Source organism: Leptonychotes weddellii, chromosome 4 (assembly GCF_054177405.1).
Source record: "Leptonychotes weddellii isolate Sample4059 chromosome 4, ASM5417740v2, whole genome shotgun sequence".
NCBI classification, from domain to species: Eukaryota; Metazoa; Chordata; class Mammalia; order Carnivora; family Phocidae; genus Leptonychotes; species Leptonychotes weddellii.
Genome location: NC_138372.1, coordinates 70,194,562 through 70,220,120, shown reverse-complemented (window position 1 = coordinate 70,220,120; position 25,559 = coordinate 70,194,562). Strand labels below are relative to the sequence as shown.

Below are 25,559 nucleotides of genomic sequence, written 5' to 3'. Positions count from 1 at the left end.
GGGCTTTCTTCTAACCAAGAGAAGGCTGGCTGGTTAGTTGCCAAGAATCCTTGAGCAGTGGCATTTACCTAGAGTCTGAGATTAGTCTCTCAGCCTTGTGAGTCCAGTGGCTCAGTTGCTATTTCCCCTTCTTTCTTTTCCATTCACTCCTGAACCCACTGCAGTGGGCTGAGTCACTCCACTGACCTTGCTCTTATCAAGGTCACCAATGATCTTGTATACCCAGTGGACACCACTTATCTTTCATAACCTCTTTGCTACGTTTACTCAGGATGTGCAGAGCCCCTGCTTTGTGTTCACCAGTCCCATTTCCTTTTCCTCTAGGGCACACCGCCTAACTACATTTCCTAGGCTCCGCCTGCCGTTAAGTGGGACCATGTGACTAAATTGCTGACTAGTGGAAAGTGAGAAGTGATTTGTGCCACTTCTGGGCTTGGCCACTTCAACTTACTGCACTGGTTTCCCCATGTGTACTCTCTGTCTCTTTGCAGAAGACTCTTCTCATAGAAGACTCTAAGATTTTAGGGGATGGCACAGTCAAATGGTGGAAGGACCTTCGGTGCTTTGGGGCCTCCCCTCTCCTTCCCATTGACTGCAGTGGAGTGTGACCTGAATAAGAATGAAACTTTACTGTGTAAAGCCTTTGAGGTTATTTGTTATGGTAGTCAGCTGTTACCAATACTTCTTTGGCTTCTGTGGGGTTACTCTCATGCCTGAATCTCCTTTTTTTACCTCTGTCCCTCCATTTCTTTTTTTCTTAGACTTCTTCACTTATTCCTTAAATATTTTTTATTTAAGTTTCTATAGCCCACTATTTTCTTTCTCTACATGTGTTCTGTGAACAAACATATACTCTCATGGACTCTCATGGTCTACTTCTGATATGCTGATGAGTTAAGTAGTAAATGTGTTCCTAAATATTAAACATAATTCTTACTAAATATTAAAATATATATATGTACTTAACCTATTTTGTACCATGTTTTACAAGGTTTTGTTTTAAAAAGCTTTCTTTTTCTTTTTTTTTAAGTAGGCTCCACATCCAGCATAGAGCTCAAAGCAGGGCTTGAACTCAGGACCTTGATATCAAGAGCCAGACACTTAACTGACTGAGCCACCCAGACACCCCTTATGAGGTTTTAACTATGATTTTGAAATCTTTATTACGTATTTCCTCATCTTCCTCATTCCGTGGTAAATTGAGAGTGGCTTGTATTTTTTGTCTAGTTCTTTTATTGGACTGTAGAAGCTCCTCTTGCATCCAACTACGATTTATTAAATATGTACAACAAACTGTCTTATTCTTCTTTTTGTTCCAATCCTAGTACAGCACTTTCCATAGAGTAAGTAATCAGTGAATATTGGTTGAATTGAACAAAATTGTTTATTGCATACCTGCTATGCATAAGGCTCTGTGCTGGAGTAAATGTGAGACAAAAATAAATATAAGACTTGATTTCTATTTACTTCATTTTTCTCCATGCCAAACATCCTCCTACCCCCACCCCAACTGACAAACATTATAATATTTGCAGTTCCACAAATGAGACTGCCTTACAGTCTTCATACTCAGAGGTGGGTCTAGAACTAGTGAGGATGTAAGATAAATCCAAAACTTGACTTTATTTCTAAGATAGTAGATTAATGAGGTTTCATTTTTTTCTTTTTGCTTGGAATTCAGAAGTATTAGAATGTGGAGAATCACCTGCTTTATCCAACATCAAACTGCGTTTTCTTTTTGATTAGGTCATTTGAGACCACAGTTTACTTTGAATCTTTTATTGGGTAATTCCATTCACTGGAATAACTTTCTTCTCTCTGTCTTTCTTTTAAAAGATTCTTAATCAGGTGCATTTATCAGAGCATTATTTTATTACGGTGAGTAAATGTGCTTTGTGAATTTTCTCCCAGGGTCAAACCGTTTTCTACATCTTTTTTTTTTTTTTAAAGATTTTATTTATTTATTTTGAGAGAGAATGAGAGAGAGCACATGAGAGGGGGGAGGGTCAGAGGGAGAAGCAGACTCCCTGCTGAGCAGGGAGCCCGATGCGGGACTCGATCCAGGGACTCCAGGATCATGACCTGAGCCGAAGGCAGTCGCTTAACCAACTGAGCCACCCAGGCGCCCCGTTTTCTACATCTTGATATTTATTCTCAACTGCCATTTCCTCTTAATGTCTTTAAATATTTTGGCATTGTATCACATAACTGGTCCTCGGATTTTTCTAGTTGCCTACATTTTTTTTTCTTTTTGTATTACCTTTTTCAAGCTTTCTACCCTTACCAAGTTTTTTGACATCTATTTTGTTTATAGTTTCATCAACTATTTCTACTTTTACTATATAATTACTACTAATACTTGTACTCCTATATGTATAGTACCACATTTTAGTTGCTGGATTCTAGTATAAACAAACAGCTTCATTAGTAAGACAAGTTCCGGATCATGGTCGAGTTCTAAGTGGTTCTATTTGCTTATAGTAGGATCTGTCTGCACATCAGCCAGTCAGTAGTGTACACTCACAACAGAGGTTGGGTTTTTTTGTTTATTTTTTGTTGTTTTGGTAACTGCTTTTGTAGTGATCCAATGTTGGGAGAATTTTCATAGTACAAAGTATTTTTATTAACTGTAAGTCCAGTAGTAAATGGAGATGGTCCAATTTTAATGATTCTGCAGATGAGATGACCCAAAGGGATCCCCCTCAATTGGCTGAAAAAATATACACGTTTATATTTTATTACTTACCCATTTGTGTAAATAAGGAAGGAAAATTCACATTTTAAAGAGTCTAAAGAGCTGTGTGACTTTGAGAAAATTACCTAACCTCCCTTTGCCTTATTAGGTTGTAATGAAATTCATTGAGTTAGAACAATATTTGGTACCTAGTAAGCGCTCAAAAGTGTTAGTTATTTTTTAAAAAAAGTGTTAGCTATTATTATTAACTAATGCAGCAAGTGTAAATATCTGTTTTTGGGGATCTATTTGTGCTGCTGTTGATAGTCACTAGAGTACAGGAAAGAGAATTTTCCTCATTCTTGTCAAGTAAGTGCAATTATACTGTATTTCTCTGAATATCAATAACATCTTGAGGGTTTGGAGGAGCACAGTTTATGATAGTTGCTAAAATAATGAAACTTTTTTTTTCCTTTTAAATTGAAAACAGAGATTCAGAAAAGCTGAAGAGTTTATTAAGACAGGACTTGCAGATTCCTTGGGAACTTTTGGTTGTCAGACATTAGCAACTTCTCGTTTGCTCAGTTCAAAAGCAAAGAGAACAGCTCCAAGTCAGTGTTTCTCAAAGTGTAGTGTGTGAAACTCTGCCCCCAGAATCTTGGGGTGGATGCTTGTTAAAAAGGAAGCTTTCCAGAACTCTCTTGGGACCTACCGATTCCTTGAAGTGTTAACCGGTATCTCAAGTGCTTCTTATACAACCTTAATTTGGAGACTCCTGGCATATTGAGTAACGCAGGGAGAAAATATCCTCCCTGCACTTGAAATTTGAAAGAATCAAATTGGGCCAAACCCTGGGCACCTTTTAGGGTAGGCTGGTCTGCTGATCAAGTTGCCACATTTGATGCTTTGCCTGGCCATCAAGCATCTCCCAACAATTGGTTCCCTTAAGATCCAAACCTTCCTCTGCCATTACAGTTGTGACTGGCAATCTTGAGTTCCTTAACTGTTTTCATCAACAGTAGGAAAAGAAAAGGAATTCTGGCACGCTAGTGGTTATGGAAATCAAATATGGGCCTGTTCCACCTTAAAGGGCCTAGGCTTGCCTAAGTGCTTGGGTCTTGCAGAGTTTGGGCACCACCATATTTGGAGCGTGCCTACTTTGGGGCGGGAACCTCCTTGAGAGTGATTAGGTCAGCGCTGGGGGAGGTGACCTTGTTTGGTTTCTGGCACCCGAGAACAGTGGTGCACTGTTTCTACTGCCCCCGTTTGCCTAATTGGCCCAGGCGCTCCATCAGAGCAAAGCCGCCCAAGAGCTCCTCGCTGGCCGCCCCCGCGGCCCGCAGCTCGGTAGAGGCGGGAAAGCAGCGCGCCTGCGCCGTGAGAACCGGGGCCGGAGGCGAAAAGCGGGGAGCGGAGGGGGGCCGTTGGAGCCGAGTAGCGTACAGAGCGGCGTGTGACGCGGGGACGCCGCGCGCTCCCAACGTCGCCCCGGTTTGACGCACACGGCACCAAACTGTGAGTTTCAGGGGTTATTTGGTCGGATTCTCCGGGACTCGAGTGGGTTTCGGACCTCTGGGCTGTGGCGGCGGCGGGACTGAGGGTGGCGGAAGAACTTGGGGGACCCGACCTTCGGCGCTCGGGCCCGGGGAGCTACGCCCTAGGCTGGGTCCCAACCATCCAAAAGGACGCGTTTTGCCGCACAGGCTAAGATGGCGGCGGCGGCCGAGGAGGCGGAGTTGGTGCTACACAAGGAGCCCGGGTCCCGGGTTCGGGGAGGCGGCGGCCGCAGCGGCCGCGGGGGGCGGCGGAGCCTGAGGTGAGCGGCGGCCGCCGCCGCGGGGCGGGACTCGGCGGAGAATGGGGGGGGGGGAACCTTTCTACGGCGGCGTCGGAGGATCCGGTAGCGGACACAAAGGGGCTGAGCTGGGCACTAGACTTGGGGGTTTTGTTTAGTCACATGCAGCCGAGCAGCCAGTGAGCAGTAGGGGGAAGGGGCCGAGATCAGGCGGCTTGGGGAGCCTGGCGGTCGCCATTGCAACGCACTGAGTAACGGGGCGGTCCGAGAGCAGTCACCAACCCCTCTCCGGAGCTGCTCGGTTTTGGCCAGAAGCGCCAGCTCTGGCATTAACTGTACACACCCCTCCCCTAACGGGGGACCAGGACCGCAGAGCCGTCCCCTCCCCCTGTTCTGCAAGATCTTATGCCGCTAGGTGCCTGGGAAGTAACGGCAAGAGGTAAATGGCCCAAAGTGTTTGGGTTGCCAGGGGCTTGGTGGGTGTTCAGCTAAAGCTTTTTGCTTCTCCAGGTCTGATTCCCTGGCCTTTGTGTCCCTGGGAGCTTAATCTCTGCCAGAGGAAAGCAGGTGTGCTCCACTTCTCCCGTGAACCTGAAGATGAGTTGTCCCAGACCCTTCTCAGTGATTGGAAACTTAGGTGGTGGAGCTAAAGGTTTCTTGTTACGAGACTTCCACAGACGACTCTCGTGTTGGGATCCATCCATGGTTTAGCAACATTAGTGGAAAACTTTTCTTGAACTGTCTGAGTAATATTGACATAAATTTAGTTGTTATAAAACTTTTATGTTTAGACTTCAGATTTTGTGTGGTCATTAAGAAGTACTCAACAAGGGGGTAAACACAATGAGGGCCTAAATGATGATCCTGTTTTGTATACAAGTCAATAATTACAACAGAAATACCAAAACACCATCATCTCTTCTGGCCAGTTCCGACTAATGCCTGTCTTGTTGCATCTGGATGATAGATTAGGTTTGCCTTAATAGTATATTGCTTCTCTGCAGTAGTTTAGTTACATTTCTTTGGTCCAAGAAGGAAAGCATGTCAAAAAATAGACAACTCAAGTTACTCAAAGGAAACCTGCTCTTTGCCTACAGTGTCGTGTGTAAGTATCCAGGGAACTTGATGGCAGTAATCCTGCCTTGGTAGCTTTGGTGAGAAAAAATTAGTTTTTATGAGGAAGTTAAAATTTAGACATTTTAATGGGTGAAACATGAAGGCTTGACCACTGTTGGTGCAGTGATAAGTATATTGCTGTTAAAATCATGGCAGTGTAAATTTTAGAACTCTAATATAACGTTATACTGCACTTACGGCTACATCATAGTTTGTATATTGTATTAACATTTGAAGTACAGAACTTGGAAACAACTAATGTTTTGTTTTGGCCAGGTCATACTAACAGAGTAAATAGTGTGATTGAAGGGATAAACACATTTAGATCGTTAACTTTAGATCTCTGTTCAAATTAAAATTTGAGTTTTTTAATGTAACTTAAAACTTTCATTTTCCTTGCTTCTTTCAGATATATATTTTCCCCCTTTTAGCTAAATTCTTCTAATAGAGAACAATCTTACTGTATTAATGAATGGAAGATACATTAACATTGGCAAAATGTATTACTGAGTCATGCAGTGTTAGAGTGGAAGGAATCTCAGGGAACAGCTAGTTATACCCACTGTTTTATGATATATTTAGGGCCAGATATGATTATGTTAGTGCATAATGGAAAATTGTCTTTTCAACTTCTACCCCATTGCTCTTTTCATTGGTCACATTGCTGGGATGAGAAGGTGACTCTCTGTAACTAATAATGGTTGAAAAATAAAACGAGAGTATGTTTGAAAGTATCTGTTAGATACTATTATTTTAATGAGAACTTCTGTGACAGTAAGTTAAAAACTGTTATTTAACATGATATGGCGATGTAGTTTTTAAAGTGACTTCCAGTGAAATAATTCCAGATACAAAATACAGACATTTTAAGTAATTTTGGAGCAATGTTTTTGAATTTGGAGTTTTTCAAAAAGCAGTCTTGACCCCCCAAAATTTAAAGAAACAAACAGCTCGATGAACTTCTTGGTAAGTTTGAAATAACTGTCATTACTACCAGTTATTACATAAGAAATGAGATGCCAAAAACAATGATACAGTGCCTTCATTTTGTAATAGTTTTTTTTTTTTTTTTTTTGGTAAATGGACATGCCACTTAGATTGGCCCTTGTTAAAAACAACTTGTTAAGATTACTACGACCACTGAATAGTAGATCTGTAAGATCTGTTAGGAAATTCAGCAAGTAGCAAAATCATTTATGGTAGGACCCCACAGTTCTTTAACTTCTTTGGATATCAAATATAACAAAAACTTGTTAAATTGTATTGAGGTTTTAAAGCTTTTATGGGTCATTTAAAGTGCATTTAAATTATTGAATTTTTAAGAAAGTTCATAAACTATTTCTTAATTTTCAACACTGTGCGAGTGGATTTACTTACATTTTAGTCTTATGATAATTAGGATTACTCTCAGATGATTTTTAATTACAAAGTGAGTCTGTTACCTGCAAACCTTAAACATTTTGCAGTTTTAATTTGTTATTCAAGTTGTAAGAGGGAGAGTTTTTGAAATGTGGTTGAGTTGAGACTGTATTGGGTAGCAGGAGGAGAAAAGAGAATCAAGGACACTCACTAGAAGTGGTGGGGATACCTGCAGTTTAGAGAAATTGATAGAAAAGATAAAGGTTTGTCGGAGATACACTGTTAAGAGTTAGGGTTACTTATTTCGATTCTTCTCAGGGTGTGATTCCAAAGGAAAAGAGTGGATCTTATTCTTGTAGGAATACTTTTCTCATGATTGCTTTTCAGACAGTCTTAAGGTAGGAGTTTGCCCTGAATTCAGAAATAGGTATGATGAATTATCCATTCCTAATTTTTAGCAGTCCTTTTAAAAAAGTGCTTTTAACTTTTTAATTGATAGCCTTATACAATAAAACATGAGAATAAGGGATAGCTACTATGATATTTTGGATAGGTATTCAGATGAGCTAACTTTTTACATTTATTATCACTAATCCCTATACAGACTATTTTGTAGATGGAATTTGTAAATATTTACAAAGTTATGAGATGTAGCAATGACTAAAGCAGTTCTAGAAGTACTGTCTTTTAATTTGGGTTTATTAGAGGGAAATCGTTGCTTTTAATATTACAAACCATTTACATCTTTGAATTTTCAGAAAATCGACAATAATCAATCTGATTCTAGCACTAGCTCACCCTGCTGGTTGGCTGAAGTATTTCTATTCTTCTCTTAAAAACAAATATAAAGATCACTGGAGACCTAGAAGGTAGAACAGCAAATTCAATTCATAGTTTTTCTTTAGGAAGGTGGGGGTCTCCATGAAAAAGGTATTTTCTCATCTCTAGGGTCTTAGTTGCTCTATTGTTAAATTTTTTCTAAGAGCTGCCAAATCTGAATTGTGGAGTTACTATTCTCTGAATATACTAGGAACTCTTACGTAATTATGAGGAGTTACTATGTTTTTGTCCTTTTAAGTTCAAGGTAGGAGATCCTTTGACAATTGAGAGATGTTAGCAAAGAAAACAAAAAGTCCTGTGGATGACTTTCCAGGAGGAGAAAAGCAGAGGATTTCAGGGGGAAGAAAAGAAGCATGCCAGGATAGAAGCAGCAGTGCACACTTCTCCCGAATGGAGGAAAGTGAGGCTGGATTAAGATGAGTGTTTCTAAGATATTTCCTTTATACTCTCCCTCTACTAATTTTTGCTTTACCCCTTCTTTTTGCAAAGTATAGCCTTCCCATTTCTTTTGGGATTCTAGGAACTGTGATCTTGTAAGTAACTTTGTAAAAAGTATAGATGAGTAATTTGTTCCTTGCAATTTAATTCTATTAGTCTAGATTGTGGTACAGTTGAAGTTGGTTAGAGTGATAAATACGATTTTTAGATATTAAGCCTTTTAGTATGTGTATCATTCATTGAAGTTGAATATATAGCTTTTAAAAGTTTTTAAAACACTTTTTGTACGAAGTCCAGAAATTTAAATATTTGGAAGCCAAATGGATAATTTAAAATAAAATCCTAATAAAGTGTTAGGATTAAAGTACTTTACAGTTCACAAAGCATATATATCTATATTATATCAGTTATTTATCTAACTTTTATAAAAGATTAACATTTTTATGCTTTCTTCCATGGTGTTTATCCTTTTACTGGAAAGCTTAATGCAAATCTTTTTCATCAGTTTCTTGAGGAAGAAGTTAAATGTAACTATTATTTTCAAAACACCATTTATTGGGGAGGGAGTGGTTGCCAACCGTTGAATGGTTTGTGAAGGTGGGTTAAACCTTGCCAAAGTGGGAATTAATTGCCTGCTGCTTACTGTTGATTTACTGAATAATACATACATACACACACACATAAATGTGTATACGTACACAAACACACACACACACAGGAAATCATAGTTGCATTTGCAATTATGAATAAAGAGGCAGGATGAGATAAGGTTTAAAAGTGTAAGCCTTGAAGTAAAACTGATGAGGTTAAAATCTAGCTGTGTGGGGGTGCCTGGCTGGCTCAGTCGGTGGAGCATGTGACTCTTGAGTCGGGGTTGTGAGTTCAGGCTCCACTCTCTACATTGGGCATAGAGAGTACTTAAAAAAAATCTAGCTGTGTGAGCACTAAGCAAGAGGATTTAACAGTAATATCTTCATAGAAGCTTAAGATTTACATTGCACAATTCATGTAAAGTCCTTAGCTTTCTGGTACACAATGGGTACACAAATGTTATCTTTTATAATAATAGTTATTACTGTTACTATTGTTTAATATTTTTTTTATAGTAACTTGGAATTTTCACCTACAAGTGATTTGGAATTGTATATTTTTGCTGTTGTTCCTTTTTTAGACCCATGTCTACAAAGGTAAGGTTGTTAGGAAGTCAGAGGCAGGCAACAAAGTTTGCCTTCTCCAGTTCTAGCAGCAAAAGCTATTAATCAGGTTCAGTATTTCAGGAACACATTCCCTTTTGTTACTGGTCAGCTGATGAATAAATGCACTTGGGAATGAGTACATTTTTAGTGAAGTTATTTCCCAACCAGTGTGTTGGTTTATCTTTTTTAAAACATCCTGAATTTCTTTACTCTCCTTTAAATTTTTGACGATGAGGATGGTGGTCATTAGGAGAGAGAAGAGGGTGAGTGGCTGTGTATATTTGTACAGAATATACATATAAACCCCAGATAGGAGAGAAGAGTAGCTTCAGCAGCAGCTAGATTGAGGAGAGGCATGTTATTTTTTCACTGCTTAGTCTGAGTCAGGGGAATTTCCTCAAACAGCATTTCCTTTTGCTGTTTTCCTCTCTATACTTTGTTTTGTATTTGTCTGTGCTGATATAGTCTTAAGCTTACTTCTCTCTTTAATTTTTCTTTTACCACCTACTTCTCCCACCACCAACACAAATTTTAAGCTTTTTAAAAAAAATTGTAAAAGGAAGCTAGTAAATATTTTTAAGTTCACATGCAGAGGGGTGTGAGTATGAAAAATTAGAAGTTTCATATATGCTTAAAAATAGTTTCAGCAGTTTGGAAAATGAATGGGGGAAAAGTCACCCATAATCTTATCACCATTATGTAGTCATTAGTATTAAAGGAAAAGGATATGAGACTGACATTAATTAAATATCTACTGTGTATTCCTTATAATAATGCTTGATATATATATTCCCATTTTTTATGCAAGGAAACAAACTGAGACTCTGGTCACATAGATAGTAAATGGTACAGCAGCCAAGTTTGAACATAGGCATATCTTGATTCTATAGAAAAGTTCTTTCTATTCTGTCTTCTTCTCCTTTCTATCTATATTTTAACCTAATTATTACAATTTGTAAGTTTTATTTCCTACTTATAAAACAACATTATAAAAGCATTTTTCTCCCTACCCTTATTTCAGGCGGTGTCTTATTGCCCACATTGTTTATTCATACCACCATATAAAGGCTCTTTGTCTTGGCTACTAGATATTGGTACAATGATATTGGTCAAAGTGGAAGCTGCCTTTTCCTTTACTGAGTGACCAAGAAGAAAAATAATGTAGGTTAATCAGAACTAATACTTCCTGGTATTAGAAAAGCTACAGGTTTAATAATACTATCTGATGAGACATTTAACTCAAAATTGGATATACACAAAATGTAGATGACATTTTCAATTTATAGCCATCAGAGAACAACTTTTTAAATAACTTTTTAAATATTTTTATACTTTGAAATGCCATAAGCTTCCTTGTTAGAAATATTTTTAAATGATATTAAAATTAAATAGGCACTTAATTCTCTTTAGTTATTATCTGTAATTCCTAATGTAATAATCACTATAAAAGGGAAAAAATAATTGAATTCTTACACTATCGTTGGGTGAATGGCATGTATTAAAAAATAATTTGTGGGACTTTTATAGATTGTATAGGGCAGCACTGCCCAATAGAAATATGTTGAGCCACAAATGTGATTTCAAATTTTCTATAGCTTTGTTAAAAAATAAAAAATAGGTAAAATTAATTTTATTAATGTGTTTATTTAATGCAATATATTCAAAACATTCTTTCAATATGTAAATACAATTGAGATATTTTACATTCTTTTTTTCCCCCCATGCCAAGTCTTCAAAATCAAAAGTGTGTGTTCCACACTTAAAGCACATCTCAATTCAGATTAGCTAAACCTCAAGTACCTAGTAGTGACATGGCTTTCATATTGGACAGTGCAGCTATAGATAGTAAATTCTATACAAGTATGGAGAAAGGATGAAGTAGAAATTGAACTGAGCCTTAAAGAATAGCTAAGAAAAGAGTATGCTGGAGAACAAATCTGTAAAGTGATGGGAATTAAAATAGGAGATATAATTTGAAATCACATAATAGAGTGGCTTGAATCTAGGGAATTTGTTTTGTATGGGGGATGTGTATGTGAGAAATATATGTTAGAGGGTGCTTAATCCATGTCTTGTACATGAGCATTTGATAAATATTGAATTAATATTTAAGTGAATTAATATGAGGCAGAACAAGAAAAATGCCGGAAGAATACTAACAAAGCCTCATAGGTCTCCTTGTGCTTAGGGTATATTGGTGTTCTGTGATTAGCAATATGATGGAGATTAGCAATATGATGGAGAATGATCAAAACGGATGAGATTTGAGAAAAGGTTTTAGATTTGACCATTATTGGTAAGTTATTTTTAAATGGTTTATTTATTTTTATTTTTAAATTTTATTTATTTATCTTTATTTTTTTTTTAAAGATTTTATTTATTTATTTGACAGAGAGAGAGAGAGATAGCGAAAGCAGGAACACAAGCAGGGGGAGTGGGAGAAGGAGAAGCAGGCTTCCCGCGGAGCAGGGAGCCGGATGCGGGGCTCGATCCCAGGACCCTGGGATCATGACCTGAGCCGAAGGCAGACGCTTAACGACAGAGCCATCCAGGTGCCCCTATTTATTTATCTTAATAGATCTTATTTATTTATTTATTTGACAGAGACACAGTTAGAGAGGGAACACAAGCAGGGGGCAGTGGGAGAGGGAGAAGCAGGCTTCCCATGGAGCAGGGAGCCTGATGCAGGACTCGATCCCAGGACCCTGGGATCATGACCTGAGCCGAAGGCAGATGCTTAACGACTGAGCCACCCAGGTGCTATTTTTAAAGATGTATTTAGTTATTTGAGAGAGAGCAGGAGGGGAGGAGCAGAGGGAGAGGTTGAGAATCTCAAGCAGACTCTGTGCTGAGTGTGGAGCCCAACATGGGGCTCAATCTCACGACCACAAGATCATAATCTGGGCTGAAATCAAGAGTCAGATGCTTAACCAACTGAGCCACCCAGGCGCCCCTATATATTTTATTTAGATATAACTTACAGACAGTGAAGTGCACAAATCTTATGAATACAGCTCAGTGAAATTTTACATATAGGTACACATAACTTCTACTCAGATCAAAATACAGAACACTGAGAAAGGTGCTTTTTGCCCCTTCCTATTAATTCCCCCTCCAGAAGTAACCACTATTTTGATCTCTATCACCATGAATAAGTTCGGCTTATTTTTGAACTTGTTTATGGCATATTTGTCCTCCTTTCCAAGGGTAGTGAGAATTGATGGCTTGAATCTCTTTCTTTTCTATCCTTGTTTGGCATTAAGTGAATTTGGAGGTAATGAGATGGTAAGTAGTTGGTTCCATGGCTCTTCCTTTTTTTTTTTTCCCCCAGTGTGGTTTATGCCAAAATCAGAGAGGTGTTTCTTAGTTTTCATTAATATTGACCCTTTAGAAGTTTTATGGTGAGAAAATTTGTTTAGAATGCAGAGATTTGAATTGCTTCTAGAGATAACATAGTTACCTGGCTTGCTTTCATTACAGTATTTTCTAGGCATATAGCCAAGAGGTAGAGGAGGTCTTGGATTGCCTCCTTATATAGAGGGCTTTTGGAACCTCTTTAATAGTAGCTTCTAAGCATTATGTGAGTTAGCTTTCAAGCATCGCAGGTTACTTAATAAGGCGTTTGAGTATTTCTGATTGTGATTGTAGGAATAAGAATAAATTGGTATATTTCTGTTTACAGCTCAGTATCCATTCTCAACCTGAAAGATTTTGACATTTATGTGTAAAGAACTAAAATGTTACCTTAAGGACAGTTACACAAAAATTTGAATGGTTAAAATCCATGAGGTACACTTTACTAAATGAGAACTGAAATGGAGTTAGTGATCATGATTTTACTTCTAGCGCTTGAATCAATTTTATTTTTCAAATGGAATTAATGGTTACAACATCGTGTTTCATAAATACTGAGCAGCGGAAGCCCTGTTTACTAGTGTAACAATTGGTGCTTTGGGAGAAGGATTTTTATTTCTGAAATATGTATTATAATAAAGTTGTAAAAAATATATAACAATGAAAATATGTATCTTTACATTCTAGTATGCCTAGTTTTGAGGACTAGATATGTTTTATAAATTGTGCAGAAGTGGACATTTAGCTTAGATGGTTAAGCATCTGCCTTCCGCTCAGGTCATGATCCCAGGGTCCTGGGATCGAGTCTCGCATTGGGCTCCTTGCTCAGTGGGGAGCCTGCTTCTCTTTCTCTCTCTCTCTCTTTGGCAAATAAATAAAATCTTAAAAAAAAAAAAAAGAAAATACCTTTCTCGTTAACGTTGGGTTATGAATACTTTTGAATTTATGAATGAAAATATTTAAAGTTTTGGTTTTTTAAAATGTATAATAACTTTGCTTAATACACTCTTGCTCTAAGAATTTTAATAGTTGTCTTGAAGAAATAAAACCTCATCTATCAACTTATGTAGGTTTTGTATTTGTGAAGTATAGAAGGCTAAAGCAAAATTGGTTAGATTAGACCTTGAAAACATATGGTTATTATCTACAAAATACTAATTTTATATAATACCTTTTGGGTAAGATTTAGAAAACCACAAACAAAACAGTTCAAATGTTACTAATTAACAGCCTTAAGAGCTGACTTCTCTGGGTAGAAAAAACACATTTAAGGGTATGTTCTATGTTTTTGTGTTGTTTTGACAAAAATGGCTATTATATTTGAATTTAGTTTTGGGAGATTGGATTTTTTTGTATGCAGAAAAACCTTATTGTATGGTTGTATTTTCTCCAACCTTTGCTTGTTTTCATTGGGTTAGTTATATAGAATTCATGTAGTATCTCACTGGGGGTAAGAATGCTGAAATAATAGAGCAAAGGATATGGTTCCTCCTCTAAAGAGCTCATGAGCTAAGACACAACTTGAGGAGTACTTAATAATGAAATATTTGAATTACTGAGTTGACACAAAATAAAATGAGTGGTATCCAGTAAGATTGGACTAATTAATTAAGCTTCTTGGCAAAAATATTTTTATAATCTAGGTTTTGAAGAAGTATGAATAGATTAGTGGGGAGGGAAGGGAGTATCAACTAGGGAGAAAGGTATGTTAAAAAGCACAGAGATGGGAATTGTGGAATGCAAGCATTTTCCTTATTCAAAGTAGAATCTATTTTAAATGAATGTAATGAAAAATAAATTTGATAAGATTGTGGCCTGAGCTGGAGGAATCTAAAGAAATTTGAATTAGAAATTAGAAATAAGGGATTCAACTAAAGTCCACTGAACAGAAATAAATGAAGAAAAATAAAAAAGATTAGCAGCCACATATAACATGACTGAGAGAAAGATTGAAGTGAGGAAGTTAGAGGTTATTATCTTGGTGGGAGGGAGGGAGTAAGGATGGGTAGTTTTAAAATCAGGCAGGTGAAGTGTGTGGCTCCTGTTTGTCATGCAAAGTTAAAATTAGAATGGAACAGTCTTGTTATCTCTAGCTATTGAAAATAAATTTACTTGGACACACAATTTGCAAATAAGTTACTAACACTAATTGGGATACATCTGCTTTGTTCTATAAAAAACTGATGACCTTTTAAGTTTGATTGGAAAACTAAGTAAAACTCAAGAAAGTTATGCTATAGTGGTATTTTCTGAAATGCTAGTACTTTGAACTAAAAAAAAATGCTTGAGATGAATAATAAGAAGAGCTTGTTTGTAATTGTAATGTTGTATTTTGAGTTATAATAGTATATTGTAGCCATGGTTTAAGAGACATTCTAATTGGTATAGGAGCTGGTGGGAAAACAGATAATAAAAATTAGTCTGGACTTTCAGTGTTTAAATTTGTTTTAAAATAAATGCTTATTTTAAAATTTAGGATAGTTGAGAACACACTGCTTTTATTGGGGGAAAAGATTCCTATAGTTCCCTTGGAACAGAAGTATTTTTTGAAATTTAAGATGTAAGTTGTTTGTCTTTACTGGAGTTTTTAAGAGTTCTTGAATGTGTACCATGTCTTAAAGTGAGTAAGATTATTCTTAAAACTGAAGAAGTTTTTTAAAAGAGTTATTTATTAGAGAAAGAGAGAGAGAGCACTCGCTGTGGGGAGGGGCAGCTAAGAGCAGACTGTGCGATGAGCACAGAGCCTGATGTGGGGCTCATTCCCACGACCCTGAGATCACGACCTGATCCCAAACCAAGAGTTGGATGCTTAACAGACTGCACCACCCAGGCGCCCCTTAAAACAGAAGAATTTAAAAACTATGAAAAAATTATACAAGTAATACAATTAAAAATTGTTTTCTGCCCTTTTTAGAGTTAGTAAATAGAACAGAATTTGGGAGTTAATAGAGTCTAGGAACTTAAGATAGTATGTTAGTCTTATTTTAACAAGTTTACATTTTAATCATTCTCACAGTTAATATAGGGTTAACTTCAGTTAGTAAAGAAGTTAGGTTTCTGGCAACATGATAAAATAGGGAGGTACATTTGACTGTGTCCAAGTTACCTGTTGAAATATCAGTTAAAGCAAAAGAAAATAGGCTGTTCCCTACTGTCACTGGAAATAGAGATTTCATCCATCCTCTGAAGTTTGGCATTTTGGTATAAATAGTATGGGTGAGAAGGGATGACAGCAGAACGGTCTACTCTCTGATTATCATGATGAACTATTGGTATGGGAATAGGAAGCTTCCCTGAAAGCCCTCCCCTGGACCTCTTTTCTTCTTCCCTTTTTGCCTGTAAACTTCTTGGAAATGGATCCACCCCCACCTCTTTGTTCTCCTTGGGTCTATACAAGCTGAAAAACAACGAAAAATCACCATGTGCATGAGGAGAGGCCGCAGTTTGAGAGGGATGGGGACTAGGAAACAAAATTGACTATTCCATACACATTGATCCTACCAAAAAGTTCATACAGGAAAGAGGTGGAGGAGATGGAGATAATTTCCAGTTGCTGTGATGGAACCAAAAATCTTATGCTAGGTCAGTGAATGCCTTAATGATGGCAGTGCCATTTAGAGTGATACAAATGGCATCCTACGTAGGTGTCCTTTAGTATGATATTCCTTGTCTAACTTTCTCCTGGTTCATATTATTTTCCAAAACTTATTCACCAACTTCCTGTCAAGTTTGGTTACCTTAAACCCTTCCAATAGCTTTTTCTTCATGTAATGGGAGTTGGTCCTCCTCACTCCCCACCTTTACATACTGAATTAAAAATTCTTGGTGTGTGGTTTTGAGTTTTATCTAAGACATAATAACAGAAATCTTAAAAATAAAGGAATGGCAAAAATACGAAAACTTACAAGTTCATCAATTCAAGCAAAGGAGAAAACCTTTCTAGGGTAAAATGGATGAAAAAAGGCATTTTTTAATTAATAAAAAGAACTACTAAACACTATCAGGCTTGAACTTTTGTGTGATAAACAGCATTGAAATGAGAAGTGTAGAGTAAGTAGCCTTTTTTTAGAGAAATTAGTAATATCAACTTTATCTCAGAATTTAATAGAACAAATAAACAAAAATTAAGGCTATAAAGATTTGAGTAGCAGTATGTTTTACTTACTAGATGTATGTCAAACTTTGTTCCAAATAGAGAACAGACATTCTTTTCAAATTCCTGTGAATTTTTAAAAAATTGTGTCTTGGGCTTCAAAGAGAATTTGAAGTTTTAAATTAGAGAAATTGAATTGTATAGTCCAATGTTTTTTGACTAAAGTAATAAAACTAGATGTTAAAGCCAAATGATTATAACTCCTTGGATGATGAAAACTCTGTGTACTCCTGGGATTTAAGCTTAAATTTAATACTGATTAGAGGTTAACGACAATGAGCACATGACACAAAAAACAAATGAGATTAATATTCATTTAAACATCATGAGTTAAACTACTTTGCTCTCAAATTCCTAATAGAATTATAATAGTGGTTTTCTTTTTTTTAATAATTTTTTTTAAAGATTTTATTTATTTAATTGACGGAGAGAGACAGCGAGAGAGGGAACACAAGCAGGGGGAGGGTCAGAGGGAGAAGCAGGCTTCCCGCTGAGCAGGGAGCCCGATGCGGGGCTCGATCCCAGGACCCTGAGATCATGACCTGAGCTGAAGGCAGTCGCTTAACCAACTGAGCCACCCTGGCGCCCCTATAATAGTGGTTTTCTTAAAAAGGCATTGGGTGTCAAGGACAAAGAAAACTGGAAAGTTGATCACAGAAGTAAAACTTTGGAAGCTTGAAAGCAGCAAGTGGTAACTAATTTTGTAGATCTGAGAAAACTGAATTTTCTGCTCTTAGTAGGGGAGGCCTAGAATTGGTACTGTATACTCTGGGATGCTTCAGAAATTGGTGGCTTCATGTACTTTGAAAGAATTGCCCAAAAGTGTATAATAACAAGTAAGCAACACTTGTGGTACTAGGAAAGGGTTTCCTACCTTCAGGTTTCTTCTCTGATATTCAAATGGAGGATTTCTGTATTTGAGAACTCCACACACAGCTTGGGTTAGGGTGTCATACTAAAAAAACAGAATTACACAGCAATCTGTATGTTGAACCAGGAATCATCCCCAGCCTCTTTTTCTCTGTTAGTTCTGAGAATACTGGGGGTCAGGCTCATAACCCCAGATGTGAGATTGGAAGATTAATCCTGTTATAGCAAACTAACAATCAGGAAAAAAGACCAACAGATAATAACAGATGTGGATCTACCCAGGGAAATGGCCCAGATGGGCCCAGATTGATCATCTTGCAATGACACCTACCCATTAACACAGGATTTCCAGATAGCTTTTATATGTTTCATTTTAAGATATGACAATAAGGATCATTAAACATTTGAGGATAACCCCAGTATGAAAGCAGAGATAGAAACAGCAGTCCCCCCCACAAAAAAAACCCCAAACTTAAAACGTTACTGAAATATGTTTGGAAGTAAGATAATTGTATCTTTGAAACAAGAAAGGATGCTTGCTATAAAAAGTAAAAAGGCAACCCTCAGAAAACAAAAGCTCTTAGACCTTTAGAATGTGAAATAATAGGATTGGAAATATAGAATATGAGATACTTAATAGAAGAGTTAGAAGTTTAGAATATTAAATTCTTGCAGACGGTTGGAAGATAAAGTTGAAATCTTCCAGAAAGCAGGACAAAAAGTGATGTAAAGTAGAAGATAAGGAAATTAGAAGATCATATTTGGTGAGTTCAACATATGAAAGATAAGAATTACAGGATGGGAGGGCGCCTGGGTGGCTCAGTTGGTTAAGCGACTACCTTCGGCTCAGGTCATGATCCTGGAGTCCCTGGATCGAGTCCCGCATCGGGCTCCCTGCTTGGCAGGGAGTCTCCTTCTCCCTCTGACCCTCCTCCCTCTCATTCTCTCTGTCTCAAATAAATAAATAAAAATCTTTAAAAAAAAAAAAAAAGAATTACAGGATGGGAGAAAATGTGTGGAGGAAATTAATATAATTGAACAAAAAACTTGGGTTTTCACATTGAAACGCCTTACAGAATGCTCAGCATAGTGATCGAAAAACAACACATCAAAGTACATCATGATGAAATTTCAGACACCAGAAATAAAAGGAAGATCCCAACAGCTTTCCCATATGAAGCATATAAAAGAGATTAGGAATCAGTAACAATGGAAAGGAATTGTTAATGGAATAATGCCTTCAAAACTCTTGAAGGAAAGGTATTTCCAAACTACTAATTCTGTACCTTCCCAAGCTATCAAGTGTGGGAATAGACTAAAATTATGAAACATAAGAGGTTGTTAGAATATTTCCTTCCATTGCACTGTATCTCAGGAAGTTACTAGAGGACATGGACTTTATGAAAATGATGGGTTAAGTAAAAAAGAGGAATTCTCCAGGAAATAGAATTTAGTATAGGAGAGAAGTAAAGAGAACACATAACTAAAATTGTGAGGGAAATCCAAGAAGGGTGGGCTGTGCAGCAGGTCTGAAGAATGATCAGTTCAGATTGGGACAAGAAGAAAAGAGGATCTAGATGGTATGTCTTTAGAAACACTTGTATGCGAGCACACGTGAAATAGAGGGGATTTTTGTGATTTTATTCAAAAGGGACATTTATCTATAGTTTTCTTTTCCTGTGATGTCTTGGTTTTGGTATGAAGGTAAAATAATGACTTCATAAAATGAATTAGGAAATGTTCCTTTCTGTTCTATTTTGGGGAAGGTTTGAGAAGCATTGGTGTCAATTCTTTAAACATTTGGTTTAAAGGTAGATTGCACCAGAGAATCCATCTAATCCTGTTTTATTTTTGGTAAGTTTATTCATTACTTAATCTCTTTAATTTGGTATAGGTCTATTTAGATTTTCTGCCTCTTCTTGATTCAGTTTCAGTAGTTTTTTCCTAGAAATTTGTCCATTTTGTCTAGGTTATTTAATTTGTTGCTATGCATTTGTTCCTAGTGTTCCCATATAATCCTTTTTATTTCTTATTATAACGCCAGTAGTAATGATCCTTTTATCATTCTTGATTGTAATAATTTGTCATTTTTTCTTGGCCAGCCTTCTGAAGGTTTGTAAATTTCATTGATACTTTCAAGGAACCAACTTTTGATTTCATTGATTGTTCTGTATTTTCTGTTCTCAGTTTCTTTCATTTAAGTTGTAATCTTTATTATTTTCTCCATCTGCCTGTTTTGGGTTTAGTTTTTTCTTTTTTTGTTTTTTTAAGGTCAAAGGTTAGGTTATTGAATTGAGATTTTTTTTAATGTAGGAATATATAGCTATAAATTTCCCTTTAAACATTGCTTTCACTTCATCATTTAAATTTTGGCGTACTTGTGCTTTTGTTTTAACATATTTTATAATTTTCCTGTGTGATTTCTTTGATCTATTGGTTATTTAGTTGCTTAATTCCCACATATTAATTTCCCGTATTTCTTCTGTAACTGCTTTCTAGTTTGATTCCCTTGTGTGTGGAGAACATACTTTGTATGATTTTATTTCCTTAAAATTTTTGAAACTTGTATTATAGCCCAATATATGGTCTGTATTGAAGAATGTTCCATGTACACTTGAGAAGAAAGTGTTCTGCTGTTTTGAGTGGAGTATTCTGTAGATGAATGTCAAGTCTAGTTAGTTTATAGCGTTAAAGTCTTCCGTTTCCTTGCGTTTTTCTGTCTGGTTCTATCCATTATTGAAAATGAGGTATATAAGTCTCCAACTATTTTTATTTGTTTTTATCTGTTTATTTTTCCTTTCAACTTTATATGTTTCTGTTTCATATATTTTGAGTCTTTATTGTTAGGAGTATATATGTTTATAGTTGATCTATAATTTTTGATGAATTGAACCTTTTATTATTATAAAATGTCCTTCTTTGTCTCAACACTTTTTTTCCTTAATGTCTATTGTGTCTGATAAGAGTATGGCTACTCCAGCTCTCTTTTGGTTACAGATTGCTTGGTATATCTTTTTCCATCCTTTTACTTTCAGCTTGTTTGAATCTAAAGTGTCTTTGAACCTACAGTGTATCTCTTTTAGATAACATCTAATTGGATTGTGGTTTTTTGCCCATTCTGTCAGTCACTGGGTTTTGATTGGAATGACCAATTAATTTGCATTTGATGTAGTTACTGATAAGGGAGGATTTATGTCTGCTATTTTGTTGTTTTCTGTGTCTTAAGATTTTTTTCTGTTGTTCCTTTATTCCTCAACTGTTGCCTTCCTTTGTACTAAATAGATTATTTTCTAGTACCGTTAAAATCCGTTGTTCCTTTTTTTCACTATATATTTTTTTCATTGTGGTTGTCCTGGGAATTGCAGTTAATAACTTATTTCAGTCTAGTTCAGATTAATATCAATTTCAAAAATATACAAAAATTTTGCTCCTGTATAGCTCCATTCCTTCTCCTTCCTTTGTGCTATTATTGTCATGTAAGTTACCTCTATATGTCTTTTAAATGATAGAAGAAAAAAGTTACAAAATTAAAAATTATACTGTCTTTTTTATTTACCTATCTAGTTACCTTTTTTATGCTCTTTATTCTTCAGGTGGATTCAAGTTACTGCCTAGTGTCCTTTCATTTCAGCTTTTAGTATCTCTTGTATAGCAGGTCTTCTGGCAACCAGTTCTGTCAGTTTTTGGTTATCTGTGAATGTCTTAACTTTCATTTTTTTGGTTGGCAGTATTACTTGTTCAGTACTTTGAATATGTCTTCCTATTGCCTTTTGGCTTCCATGGTTTCTGATGAGAAATTAACTATTAATTTTATGGAGGATCTCGATACGTGACAAGTCACTTATCTATTGGCTTCTTTCAGGATTCTCTGTTTTTTGAGTTCCTTGAGCTTTTTGGGTGTTAGGGTAATATTTTTCATTAAATTTAGGGGAATTTTCAGTGATTATTTATTCAGATATTGTTTCTGCCCTTTCCCCTCCTCTCTTTCTGGGACTCCCATTATGTGTATGTTGGCATGTTTAATGGTGTCCTTCAGGTATCTTAGATTCCTCTTTTTTTTTTTTTCCTTCATTTGTTTTTCTTTCTGTTTTTGGAGTAGATAATCTCGATCTTCACATCCACTGATTTCTTCCTTCTGCCTGCTCATATCTGCTGCTGAAAACTTCTAGTGAATTTTTAATTTTATTTAAATTTTTTTAGTTTTCAACGCCATTTCTGTTTCATTCTTTTTCATGATTTCTTTCTCTATGTTTTCTGTTTGTGGGACATCCATCTCATACTTTCCTTTAGTTCGTTTGACAAAGTTCCTTTAGTTCTTTGAACATGTTTAAAGTAAGTGATTTATGAATATTGCCTAGTAAGTCTAATGTCTGTGTTTCCTTGGACAGTTTCTGTTGACTGCTTTTTGTTTGTTTTCCCATGTGTATGAGCCATTCTTTCTCATATAGTTAGAAGTTTTATCATTTTTTTGTTGAAAACTTCATTTTAAATAATGTGGCAGCTTTGATAATCAGATTCTCCCCTTCCCAGTGCTTGTTACTATTTGTTGTTTATTAAACTAATAAAGAGTTTTTTTAAACAAATTCTGTAAAATCTGTATTTTTTTTTTTTTTAAGATTTTATTTATTTGCCAGAGAGAGACACAGCGAGAGAGGGGACACAAGCAGGGGGAGTGGGAGAGGGAGAAGCAGGCTTCCTGCGGAGCAGGGAGCCCGATGTGGGGCTCGATTTCAGGACCCTGGGATCATGACCTGAGCCGAAGGCAGACGCTTAACTGACTGAGCCACCCAGGCGCCCCTGTAAAATCTGTATTCTTTATCATGGGTGGCCCCTGAAGTTTCTATTCAGTTAGCTTAGTGGTCTAATAATTCAACAGAGATGTCCTTAAATGCCTGAAATCTCCCAGTCTCAACATTCAGAAAGGAATTTTATAATTTTGCCTTACACTTCCTGCTTGTGCAGAGCCTCTGGTTAGCCAGAGGTGAGTGCTTAGGGTCTTCTCAGGCCTTTCCTGAGCATATGCACATCCCTATGCTTACATGTGACCATCTAGATTCTCAGGAATATATTGCAGCTTTTCTTAGCACCCAGTTTTTCTTTTTCAGCTCTTTTGGTTAGCCTGTTGTTTGTCTTATCCACTGCCTTGGTCAGCTGCAATATAAAAAAGTGGCCTCTGATAGTTTTTTGACAAACACCCTTGGGGAAAAGTTTTGTTTTGTTCTCTTTCTGCATTGGGTGAGCTCCAAGGTCAAATTAAGGTAACTTTAGGAGTGGGGTCTTCCAAGAAACCACCAAACATGTCAAATAATGACAGTCCTCTGGGAATGTAGTAGAGGTGATCTCATCATCTTCTGCCCCCCCCCCCCCACCAAGTATAGCTGCCGGGCTATTAGTTTTCACCAGGTTTGTGGACTGTTGAGTTTTAAAGCTACTATAGAGCTGGAGTGGGAGGATGGGAATAGGGCAAAATAAAATGCCACAAAATTTGCTGGTCTTAATCAAGATTTAGCCATCTTTCTTGAATAAGAAAGTCTTGCAGCAAGACTTTGGTTAATTTCTCGTTTGGAAAATGTTGACTCTTTTTTTTTTTTTTTTTTGCCATTGTTCTTGTTGATTTAATGGACATGATGTTTTTCAGATGTCCTTATTTTGATATTTTTGCTGTGTCTTACTGTTGAGTTCTGAGAGTTCTATTTTAGAGTCTTGTTATGTAGTTTGCAAACATCTTCTCCAACTCTGTCACTTGTGTTTTAATCCTCTTAATAGGATCTTTCACAGAGTAAATAAAAGATTTTTGATTTGATGAAGTCCTGTTTATCAATTTTTTTTTATGGATCATGCTTTTGGTGTTAATTCAAAGAATTCTTTTTCTAGGTCTAGATCCTGATGATTTTTTTTTCTATCTTCTACAGGATTAATAGTTTTACATTTTAACATTTAAATCTATAGTCCACTTAAAATTAATATTGGTATAGAGTGTGAGATTTAAGTTGGTATTCTTTTTTTTCTCTCTTTATATTCAGTTGCTCCAGCACCAGTTGTTGAAAAGACCTATTTTTCTCCATTGAATTGCTTTAACACTTTAGTGAAAAAGTCAGCCATCCTTATGTAGGGCTTTGAGGAGGTTATAGAAAATATAGAACGAATACTAGAGAGTTAATTCATTTTCTTATGTAGGAGGCAATTAAATCCAAAATGAAAAACCAGTATAACCAAATTGTTTAGAAATTGGGTGGGGGAGGGATGGTTAGAGAAGAGGTGGGGGGTAATGCTGATTTTCATAACAAGCTTTATTTCATTCTTAAAATATGCGTTTATATAATTTTAATTAAAATAAAAACAAATACTGTAGGGTAGGTAATGCCAGTGCTTAGGGGGAAAGTTTAAAACCTTAAATGTCTATATTTTTAATTTTGAAATGTTTTTAATGTGGAAAAAATACTCAATGCATGGTAAAAAAAATGTACAACTTCAGAATTCAAAAGTGTGTACCTGCTTAACCAACCCCTAGTTGAGAATTAAAACATTGCCAGTTCCTCCATTCTTTTCCCTTCCAGTCAAACCTCTCCCTCTGTCCTTGAGAGACTACCGTCTAACCTTTATGGTTTTTGTTTTGTATTTTTATATTTATTTTTTTATATTTTTACCACATTTTGAACTATATATTTTTTCCTGTTAATGAAATGTATATAAATGGATCTTGGCTTTTCCAGCATTGTTTGTGAGATTCATATCTATTTTTGCATGTAACTATAGTTCATTCATTTTCATGGCTGTGCAGGCATACCTCATTGTATTGCACTTCACTTTGTTGAGCTTTGCGAATGGTGGTTTTTTGTTTTTTGTTTACAAATTTAAGGTTTGTGGCAACCCTGTATCTAGCAAGTCTATTGGTGCCATTTTTCCAACAGCATTTGCTCACTTCATGTCTTTTTTATCACATTTTGGTAATTCTTGCAACATTTCAAACTTTTTAATTATATTTCTGATGGTGATCTGTGATCAATGATTGCTGATGCTATTATTATAATTGTTTTGGCAATTATAAGATGGCAAACTTAATAAATGTTCTGCTCCACTGACTGGCTGTTCCCCTGTCTCTCTCTTTTGACTCGGGCCTCCCTATTCCCTGAGACACAATATTGAAATTAGGCCATTTAATAACCCTATAATGGCTTCTAAGTTTTTAAATGAAAGGAAGAGTTGCATGTCTCTCACTTTAAATCAGAAGCTAGAAATGATTAAGCTTAGTAAGGAAGGCAAGTCAAAGGCTGAGATAAGGCCAAAAGCTAGGCCTCTTGGACCAGTTAGTCAAAGTGTGAATGCAAAGGAAAAGTTCTTGAAGGAAAAGTGCTACATCAGTGAACACATGAATGACGAGAATGTTAAACAGCATAATTGCTGATGTGGAGAAAATGTTAGTGGCCTGGATAAAAGATCAGACCAGCCACAACATTCCCTTAAGCCAGAGCCTAAGGCAGAGCAATAGGCCCTAACTCTCTTCAATTCTGTAAGGCTAAGAGAGGTGAAAGGCTGCAGAAGAACTGTTTGAAGCTAGCAGAGTTTTGGTTTACAAGGTTTAAGGAAAGAAACCTTTAGAACATAAAAGGGCAAGATGAAGCAGCCAGTGATGATGTAGAAGCTGCAGCAGGTTCTTCAGAAGATACCTAGCTAAAATAGTTAACAAAGGTGGCTACACTAAACAACAGATTTTCAATGTAGACAAAGCAGGCTTATATTGGAAGAAGATGCCATCTAAGACTA

General features: G+C 36.5%; 1 protein-coding gene across 6 annotated transcripts in view; it reads left to right on the top strand.

Annotated features, from left to right (window-relative positions):
* Window positions 1–3,894: 3,894 nt before the first annotated feature.
* ZNF644 (zinc finger protein 644) overlaps window positions 3,895–25,559 on the top strand; it is a 101,765-nt gene continuing 80,100 nt past the window's right edge. For 2 of the 6 annotated variants that reach the window (XM_081818768.1, XM_031021134.2), the window contains exon 1: window positions 3,895–4,189. The gene's annotated coding sequence lies outside the window, so the exon portion shown is untranslated. The other 4 variants (XM_081818762.1, XM_031021142.2, XM_081818763.1 and 1 more) reach the window with 4 other exon arrangements.